Source organism: Phyllobates terribilis, unplaced genomic scaffold, assembly GCF_046119375.1.
Source record: "Phyllobates terribilis strain yellow unplaced genomic scaffold, ASM4611937v1 Scaffold_201__1_contigs__length_3545014, whole genome shotgun sequence".
Classification (NCBI taxonomy): domain Eukaryota; kingdom Metazoa; phylum Chordata; class Amphibia; order Anura; family Dendrobatidae; genus Phyllobates; species Phyllobates terribilis.
In genome coordinates, this window is record NW_027362961.1 from 1,259,686 (window position 1) to 1,270,579 (window position 10,894).

Here is a 10,894-nt window from a genome sequence, read left to right on the forward strand (position 1 = left end):
GATGCTGCGGGCTGTGGTGGCATGTCTATGGCTCTGGTGGGGGCATGCTGCGGGCTGGTGGTTGCTATGGAGGGAAGCTGCAGGCTTGTGGGGGCTCTGGGTGCATGCTGCGGGCTCTGGAGGTATTCTGGGGGGATGCTGCGGGCTTGGTGATGCACGCTTGTGGGGGGGGTGGATGATGCACGCTTGTGGGGGGGGGCGGATGATGCACGCTTGTGGGGGGGGGCGGATGATGCACGCTTGTGGGGGGGGGCGGATGATGCACGCTTGTGGGGGGGGGCGGATGATGCACGCTTGTGGGGGGGGCGGATGATGCACGCTTGTGGGGGGGGCGGATGATGCACGCTTGTGGGGGGGGCGGATGATGCACGCTTGTGGGGGGGGCGGATGATGCACGCTTGTGGGGGGGCGGGTGATGCACGCTTGTGGGGGGGCGGGTGATGCACGCTTGTGGGGGGGGCGGGTGATGCACGCTTGTGGGGGGGCGGGTGATGCACGCTTGTGGGGGGGCGGATGATGCACGCTTGTGGGGGGGCGGATTATGCACGCTTGTGGGGGGGCGGATTATGCACGCTTGTGGGGGGGCGGATTATGCACGCTTGGGGGGGGCGGATGATGCACGCTTGGGGGGGGCGGATGATGCACGCTTGGGGGGGGCGGATGATGCACGCTTGGGGGGGGCGGATGATGCACGCTTGGGGGGGCGGATGATGCACGCTTGGGGGGTGGGGCGGATGATGCACGCGTGTGGGGGTGGGGCGGATGATGCACGCGTGTGGGGGTGGGGCGGATGATGCACGCGTGTGGGGGCTCTGGGGGGGGGGATGATGCACGCGTGTGGGGGCTCTGGGAGCTTCGTGGGCATGCTACGGGCTGGTGGTGGCTCTGGAGGAATGCTGCGGGCTGGTGGTGGCTCTGGGGGGATGCTGCGGGCTGGCGGGGATGCTGGGGGCATGCTGCGGGCTGTGGTGGCATGTCTATTGCTCTAGTGGGGGCTGTCTAGGCATGCTGCGGGCTGGTGGGGGCTCTGGAGGGATGCTGCGGGCTCGTGGTGGCTCTGGGGGGATGCTGCGGGCTCGTGGGGATGCTGAGGGCATGGTGGGGGCTCTATGGGCATGCTACGGGCTGGTGGTGGCTCTGGAGGGATGCTGCGGGCTGGTGGTGGCTCTGGAGGGATGCTGCGGGCTTGTGGGGGCTCTGGAGGGATGCTGCGGGCATGCTGCTGGCTGGTGGGGGCTCTGGAGGGATGCTGCGGGCTCGTGGTGGCTCTGTGGGGGATGGTGGGGGCATGCTGCGGGCTCGTGGGTGCTCTATGGGGCTGGTGCGGGTTCTGTGGGAGCATGTTGCGGGCTCTGGAGGTAATCTGCGGGGGGGGGGATGATGCACCCGTGTGGGGGCTCTGGGGGGGGGGGTCGGATGATGCACGCGTGTGGGGGCTCTGTGGGGATGCTGCGGGCTGTGGTGGCATGTCTATGGCTCTGGTGGGGGCATGCTGCGGGCTGGTGGTTGCTCTGGAGGGATGCTGCAGGCTTGTGGGGGCCCTGGGTGCATGCTGCGGGCTCTGAGTGCTCTGTGGGGATGCTGAGGGCATGCTGCGGGCTCTGGAGGTATTCTGGGGGGGGATGCTGCGGGCTTGGTGATGCACGCTTGTGGGGGGGGGCGGATGATGCACGCTTGTGGGGGGGGCGGATGATGCACGCTTGTGGGGGGGGGCGGATGATGCACGCTTGTGGGGGGGGCGGATGATGCACGCTTGTGGGGGGGGCGGATGATGCACGCTTGTGGGGGCTCTGGGGGGATGATGCACGCTTGTGGGGGCTCTGGGGGGATGCTGCGGGCTGTGGTGGCATGTCTATGGCTCTGGTGGGGGCATGCTGCGGGCTGGTGGTTGCTCTGGAGGGAAGCTGCAGGCTTGTGGGGGCTCTGGGTGCATGCTGCGGGCTCTGGAGGTATTCTGGGGGGGATGCTGCGGGCTTGGTGATGCACGCTTGTGGGGGGGGGCGGATGATGCACGCTTGTGGGGGGGGGCGGATGATGCACGCTTGTGGGGGGGGGCGGATGATGCACGCTTGTGGGGGGGGGCGGATGATGCACGCTTGTGGGGGGGGGCGGATGATGCACGCTTGGGGGGGCGGATGATGCACGCTTGGGGGGGCGGATGATGCACGCTTGGGGGGGCGGATGATGCACGCTTGGGGGGGGGGGGGATGATGCACGCTTGGGGGGGGCGGATGATGCACGCTTGGGGGGGGCGGATGATGCACGCTTGGGGGGGCGGATGATGCACGCTTGGGGGGGCGGATGATGCACGCTTGGGGGGGGCGGATGATGCACGCTTGGGGGGGCTCTGGGGGGGGGGATGATGCACGCGTGTGGGGGCTCTGGGAGCTCCGTGGGCATGCTAAGGGCTGGTGGTGGCTCTGGAGGGATGCTGCTGGCTCTGGGGGGATGCTGCGGGCTGGTGGGGATGCTGGGGGCATGCTGCGGGCTGTGGTGGCATGTCTATTGCTCTAGTGGGGGCTGTCTAGGCATGCTGCGGGCTGGTGGGGGCTCTGGAGGGATGCTGCGGGCTCGTGGTGGCTCTGGGGGGATGCTGCGGGCTGGTGGGGATGCTGAGGGCATGGTGGGGCTCTATGGGCATGCTACGAGCTGGTGGTGGCTCTGGAGGGATGCTGGTGGGGATGCTGGGGGCATGCTGCGGGCTGTGGTGGCATGTCTATTGCTCTGGTGGGGGCTGTGTGGGCATGCTGCGGGCTGGTGGTGGCTCTGGAGGAATGCTGCGGGTTTGTGGGGACGCTGGGGGCATGCTGCTTGCTCGTGGGGGCTCTGGGGGGGCTGATGATGCACGCATGTGGGGGCTCTGTGGGGATGCTGCGGGTTGTGGTGGCATGTCTATGGCTCTGGTGGGGGTATGCTGCGGGCTGGTGGTTGCTCTGGAGGGATGCTGCAGGCTTGTGGGGGCTCTGGGTGCATTCTGCGGGCTCTGGGTGCTCTGTGGGGATACTGAGGGCATGCTGCGGGCTCTGGAGGTATTCTGGGGGGGATGCTGCGGGCTGGATGATGCACGGTTGTGGGGGGGCAGATGATGCACGCTTGTGGGGGGGCAGACGATGCACGCTTGTGGGGGGGCAGACGATGCACGCTTGTGGGGGGGCAGACGATGCACGCTTGTGGGGGGGCAGACGATGCACGCTTGTGGGGGGGCAGACGATGCACGCTTGTGGGGGGGCAGACGATGCACGCTTGTGGGGGGGCAGACGATGCACGCTTGTGGGGGGGCAGACGATGCACGCTTGTGGGGGGGCAGACGATGCACGCTTGTGGGGGGGGCGGACGATGCACGCTTGTGGGGGGGGGCGGACGATGCACGCTTGTGGGGGGGGCGGACGATGCACGCTTGTGGGGGGGGGCGGACGATGCACGCTTGTGGGGGGGGGCGGACGATGCACGCTTGTGTGGGGGGGGCGGACGATGCACGCTTGTGTGGGGGGGGCGGACGATGCACGCTTGTGTGGGGGGGGCGGACGATGCACGCTTGTGTGGGGGGGGGCGGACGATGCACGCTTGTGTGGGGGGGGGCGGACGATGCACGCTTGTGGGGGGGGCGGATGATGCACGCTTGTGGGGGACGGGCGGATGATGCACGCTTGTGGGGGACGGACGGATGATGCACGCTTGTGGGGGGGGGGGCGTCCCAGCAGATGGCCCCCTGCAAACATTATATCCCCCCAGAGACCCCATAAGGAGAGTGTGCCCGCCCCCCTGCAGCCCCCTATTCAGCCCTGGCAGCTGGCAACATCACCATCCCCATGGCCTCATAGCTGAAATCATGGAACTTGTATTCAGCTTCCAAAAAGTCCATCAGCCTCACCTTCCAGGGCTCCTGCCTTTTCGAATAGCTAGATAAGATGATCTCTAATGCCATGGGGGGTAAGAGTATTTTGTTTCTGCAACAGAGGGCCAAATGCCCTCCTCCCAAGAGACGCACAGTCCAGTTTTGGTCCTTTCGGAAATTTTCAGTGTAGAAAAGCAACCAAAAGGACAACACTCCGGCCCACCAGGAAAAGAAGAGACCTTCCTTTAGGCTAGCCCCCTCCTGGTATCAACGAACCCACCAGCGCTGGTCTGCCAGGCCCGGATCTAGAAGATTCCCACCTGGGATGTTTCTCAGGGTGGGTGGCCGTCTCCTTTGGTTCCGGGATCAGTGGCTCTCGGTAGTCAACAACTCTTGGGTCTGAGATGTTGTTGACTACAGCCACAAAATAGATTTTTCCACGCTGCCTTGTTTTCGAGACCAATTTCCCTAAAGACCCCCTTCCCTTATTCCTGGGTTTTTCAAGGCTATTGATTTGCTATCCAAAGCAGCATCATGATCTCAGTTCCAGGACGCTGAGACATCAGACACCGGAGGCCGGCCGAGGGGTCGGGGCAAAGCCAAAGACCTTACCCACAATCCTCCCATAAATGCACTTTTATAAAATTAGAATTATTTCTATACATAATGGTAAAATGTTATTTCTATAATATTTCTACAATTAAACGTTTGAGATTTCTGTGGTAATGGTTATTTTGTTTCTTTTAAACCTGTTCTGAATGTAAATAAAACATTTCTCTGATTAAGTTTCCACATTGTATTTTAGCCTTTCATTTTACTCTTAGGGCAGGAAAAGCCCATGATGCACCTGTGTAAACCATATAAAAGGTACTATAATAACATGGCTTAGACAGGTAACCCACTTTTCAAACAATGAAGTTCACTTGTACAAGCTGCATAGATGAAAACCTGCTTTAGGCTGTGTGCCCACGATGCAGAAATGCTCAGGATTTTATCCTGAGAGTTTCTGCAACTCCCTGGCAGAAAAAAACGCATGCGGATTGTCCATGCGGATCGAGCATGCGGATTGTCCATGCAGATCATGCATGCTGTAAGGCAGCGCTAGTCATCATCCTGGGGAATACTCGCTGCAGCGCGTCAATTAATGCACACCAGCAATGTCTTTCTGGTTTTCACACTTCAGCAGTTTATTATACTTCATAAACCGCAGTTCACACATATAATGTCCACGAGCTCAAGTGGCAGACAGGCCCACTTGGCTTCAGATACAGCCTTCAGCAAGGTAATACTATAGCAATGTCCATATAACAAAGTGTATTACCTTTGTCAGGTTTTAGCTGCTTCAGTCCATTTGGTTCCGCCACCGCTGTGGCTCTACAGCTTACCACACGTCTCCAGCCCTTATCCCGTCCAAGGCCACTGGCATCTCTCACACACACAGATCCAGGCTCTGCCCTCCAGGACGCTTATCCTCCAAAACCTGTGGCTCTCCAAGGCTTACTGGCATCACTTACACACACAAGGATCCAGGCTTCACCCTCCAGGAGTCCACCAAGCTTCATCAGGCCTCACACGGTGCCACACACACAGGTAACAGGTAACAGGCCTCAGGCCTCAGGCCTCACGCCTATCACACCCCTTGCACCCCTGCATACTTCTGTCTCAAATTACCAGGGTTTTTATATCCTTTAGAAACAGCCACAGGACCTGTGCTTATCTCACAGTCACATGTCCAGACCTTCTGTTGTGCAAGAGGACCTGTGTGATGTCACAGTCATGTGACCAGTCAGCTGAGGGAGGTACGTGGTCCGTCAAAACACACACTGAACCATTAAAGGGATGCCTGCTGCATCACAATGCGGATTGTACATGCGTTTTGCTGCCAGGGACAAGCGGAAGTGAAGCGTTCTTCACTTGCATTTCCGCATGCGGGTTGTCAAGCGCTTTCCAAGCGATTTTAGCATCACTTGGAAAGTGTTTGACAACTTGGTCACACTAAATAAATCCATGCAACCGGCATTGATTTATATAGTGTGACCGAAAGAATGTTAAAAAAATAAATATATACTTACCCTCTGATGGCCCCCGGTGTCCTGCTTTCCCTCCGTTCTCCCTTGCCAGCAGCGATACACTGAAGGACCTGCCGACGTCAGCGTCGCGTGACCTGTCACATGACTATAATGTCAGCACAGGTCCTTCAGTACATCGCGAACTGCCGGCATGAGAGGAGGAGTGCAGCGGGGGGCCGCCAGAAGGTAAGTATATATTTATTTTTTATTTTATTCTTTTTTTTTTCTTTGCAGTTTTCTATGGTACCCTGGTCCGGAGGACGGTCTCCTCTCCTCTCCTCTAGACCTGGGAACCATCCGCACACTAGAACGCATGGAATGCGCATCTACATATACAGTGATGCGTAATCCATACGATCTAATGCAAGTAAGTGGCGGCGAAAACGCAGCACTTCCGCAAAATAATTGGTAGTGCTGTGTTTTTTTCCGCAATGATGATCCGCAGAGGAAATTTCCGCAGCATGTGCACAGCACATGCGGATTATCATTGGGGAACATGGCAGGCCTTCTACCATGTGTTTTTTAAGCGTTTCTGCAGCGTTTTTGCTTAAAAAATGCATCGTGGGCACACAGCCTTAAGGGAACCTGTCACCTGTTTTTCCCCATATAAAGTACGACCACCACCTGTATGACCTAGAATGCTGTAAAGAAGTCGGACGGTACTAGATAGTGCCTGCCGTGCCTCAGACCACACGGGAGGACGGTACTAGATAGTGCCTGCCGTGCCTCAGACCACACGAGTGGACGGTACTAGATAGTGCCTGCCGCTCTTCAGACCACACGGGAGGGACTGTACTAGATAGTGCCTGCCGTGCTTCAGACCACACGAGAGGACGGTACTAGATAGTGCCTGCCGCTCTTCAGACCACACGGGAGGACTGTACTAGATTGTGCCTGCCGTGCTTCAGACCACACGAGAGGACGGTACTAGATTGTGCCTGCCGTGCTTCAGACCACACGGGAGGACGGTACTAGATAGTGCCTGCCGTGCCTCAGACCACACGAGAGGACGGTACTAGATAGTGCCTGCTGCTCTTCAGACCACACGGGAGGACTGTACTAGATAGTGCCTGCCGTGCTTCAGACCACACGAGTGGACGGTACTAGATTGTGCCTGCCGTGCCTCAGACCACACGGGAGGACTGTACTAGATTGTGCCTGCCGTGCCTCAGACCACACGGGAGGACTGTACTAGATTGTGCCTGCCGTGCCTCAGACCACACGGGAGGACTGTACTAGATTGTGCCTGCCGTGCCTCAGACCGCACGGGAGGACGGTACTAGATAGTGCCTGCCGTGCCTCAGACCACACGGGAGGACGGTACTAGATTGTGCCTGCCGTGCCTCAGACCACAGGAGAGGACGGTACTAGATTGTGCCTGCCGTGCCTCAGACCACACGAGAGGACGGTACTAGATTGTGCCTGCCGTGCCCCAGACCACACGGGAGGACGGTACTAGATTGTGCCTGCCGCTCTTCAGACCACATGAGAGGACGGTACTAGATTGTGCCTGCCGTGCCTCAGACCGCACGGGAGGACTGTACTAGATTGTGCCTGCCGTTCTTCAGACCACACGGGAGGACGGTACTAGATTGTGCCTGCCGTGCCTCAGACCGCACGGGAGGACGGTACTAGATAGTGCCTGCCGTGCCTCAGACCACACGGGAGGACGGTACTAGATAGTGCCTGCCGTGCCTCAGAGCACACGGGAGGACGGTACTAGATAGTGCCTGCCGCTCTTCAGACCGCACGGGAGGACGGTACTAGATAGTGCCTGCCGCTCTTCAGACCACATGCTGCAGATAAAAAAAAGAAATCAAAATATGACTGAAAGAGCACCACAGCAACAAAATATAGTACATTGATAAACAGTGTTATAATTATATCTATAATATAATCAGCTAAGCGTCCCTCTGTCTGAAGCCTCGATAGACTGCGCATGTGCGACGCGCAGTCTGGCTCTAGACAGAAGAACGCATGGAGCTGTTACAGGTAAGAGGAGTGTATGGCGCCGGAGATCGCGGTATGCCGAGACACTGAACACATACCGCGTTCTCCGGCGCCATACTTATATACTTACTTGACCGGGAGGAGCGTTGCAGTGGCGCTTCTCTTCTCGCCGGAGACCGGGGCAGGAGTGAGGCGTCGGATCAGCTCATGTGCATAGCGCTATCCGGCGCCATTTTACTGAAGACACATTTGCAGTGTCTCTTCAGCAAAGTGGCGCCGGACAGCGCGGTATGGGCACGCACGTACTCCGGCGCTGCACTCCTCCTCCGGCAGAGCAGGACACAGCAGCGCTGGAGCACAGGTAAAAAAGGTGAGTATAAGTGTTTATTTTTTTGTATGTGTGTGCAGCGTGAAAGAGATGAGGGGGCCACACATACCAGGATTGGGGGGTGAGGGACGCCATGCATACCAGGATTGGGGGGTGAGGGACGCCATGCATACCAGGATTGGGGGATGAGGGACGCCATGCATACCAGGATTGGGGGATGAGGGACGCCATGCATACCAGGATTGGGGGATGAGGGACGCCATGCATACCAGGATTGGGGGATGAGGGACGCCATGCATACCAGGATTGGGGGATGAGGGATGCCATACATACCAGGATTGGGGGGTGAGGGGCCCCATCCATACCAGGATTGGGGGATGAGGGGCCCTATGCATACCAGGATTAGAGGATGAGGGATGCCATACATACCAGGATTGGGGGATGAGGGGTGCCATGCATACCAGGATTGGGGATGAGGGGTGCCACGCATACCAGCATTGGGCAATGAGGGGGGCCACGCATACCAGGATTGGGGGATGAGGGGTACCATGCATACCAGGATTGGGGGATGAGGGGGCCACACATACCAGCATTGGGGGATGAGGGGGGCCACGCATACCAGAATTGGGGTGAGAGGTGCCATGCATCCCAGTATAGGATGATGGGGGCAGCACAAATACCAGGAGGGGGGCAGCACATACCAGCATGGAAGACCATATACCAATAAAGATGCTCGCCACCCGGGTGTAGAACGGATTCAGTAGTGTGAGAGAAAAGAATCCATCTTGTTTCTCTGTGGTATCCATTTTGTTTTCACTCTTATGTAATGGTCATCAGGTAACACTGATGGGCAGTGAGGTTTCACATTACTATTCACTCCCTTAAGGTTACTATTGGTTCATAGGTCAGAGGGAAACATTCCTTTGTCGCTGACCCTATTTAAAGTGCCACATGTGCTAATAAAGCAGAAGTCTTTTCTAGTACACCATACAAGGCTGTGCTGTATTGATTTCCCGAGCGCTCGTAAAACAAATCTTATTAATTTGGAGTTCGGAAGGCATAGAAGAGAGCGTATTTCGCTCACAGTAGCTAGTTTATTTATACGGGGCTGTTCACCGTATCCGGGACAGTTGGAACTAGAGCTGAGAGGATCAATTCTTGGGACGCTGGACAGGAGGCCACGAATCCCTTACCTATAGTGTTGCACGAGCATGCTCGGTTTACCCTTTCACCGTGCACGCTCGGTTGCTGCCCGAGTATTTTCGGCGTGCTCGGTATCTATGCTCGGGCCGCTGGGGCTGTTAGACAGCTGTGACACATGCAGGGATTGCCTAACAAACATGCAATCCCTGCATGTGTCACAGCTGTCTAACAGCCGCGACACATGCAGCCGCGGCGGCTCGAGCATAGATGCCGAAAATACTCAGGCAGCACCTGAGCGTGCTCTGTGAGAGGGTTAAGAGAACACGCTCATGCATCACTACTAACCTTACCTCATCCGGCGTGACTTTTGATGAAGCTGGCATGGTGTCATCTGTGCGTCGTGCTTCTTTCACTTGGGATCTATGGATTTATTTTCTGTCCATTCCACTTTCTCATCTTTATGTAGCTTCACTATTTGACATTGGCTTTTTTGTGTCTGCAAGGCCGTGTTCACATGTTGAATAAATACTGTATTTTTTTTTTTGTTTTCTGCAGATGTCCACACCAAACTACACAATAACAATCTTCTCTGATTATTGCGTACTTGCTGTATTTTTTATGCCTTTTCCCCCTTATTTGATGTTTTTTGGTGCAGATGTGAAGCCGCATTGTTCATTTTTTGTTATAATACAGAATGGCTTTGATTCTGCACTTAAGGTACCTGCAGTCTTTTTACCTGCGTTTTCTCTCTTTTTAGGCTCCACATAGAAGCCTCCAGACGTAAAATAAACCATAACCGTACAGATCAGCAGCGTCTTTAGACCACAGAGCCGTTTTCATGAAATCACATTCACTTTTCTTGGCCATTTAAATGCTGCAAAATGACTGTTCCAAAAAAGCAGCTGAAAAAACACAGCACTTATGCTACATCTGAACACGGCCTAAATGTGCAAGTGCAGTGGATGTGATTTAATGAAATCTACGCCTGCAGTGAGTCTAAAGACGCTGCTGAACTGTGCGGATTTCATGCATTTTATTATATATATATATAAGCCTCTGTGGAGCCTGTAAAAAAAAACAACATTTTTAAGCTCAAAAATCTAAGTTTTTCTGTAGTATTAAAAATGTAGATTCACAGCTTCACCAAAACACATTTTAAGGGGGAAAACTCAAAAGAAACTCAGCAAACACACAATAATAAGATTGTTATTTTGTTGTATGGTGCGGACACCTGCATAAAAAAATGCAGTCTTCATGTTGTGTGAACTTGGCTTTAGTGTTACATTTTATTCAACTTTTTATTTAATTTTTATGGCTTTAATAAAGACTAGCACACCTTTTCATTCTGTGGGATTGAAATTCAGCTGTTATACAGAGCTGAGTGCAGAACACAAAAATATATTTTTATAATTTGCCAGTGTGATAGCGCAAGGTATAGTAGCCCACCTTATCAGTTTTTGGGGGTGAAATTGATTTGTATGCACAGTAAAAAAAATATAATTTTTTTTCTGTTGCTAGCCAGAGTCCACCTAGTCCTTTTGTGGTGGTAAAATTCAGCTGTATGCAGAG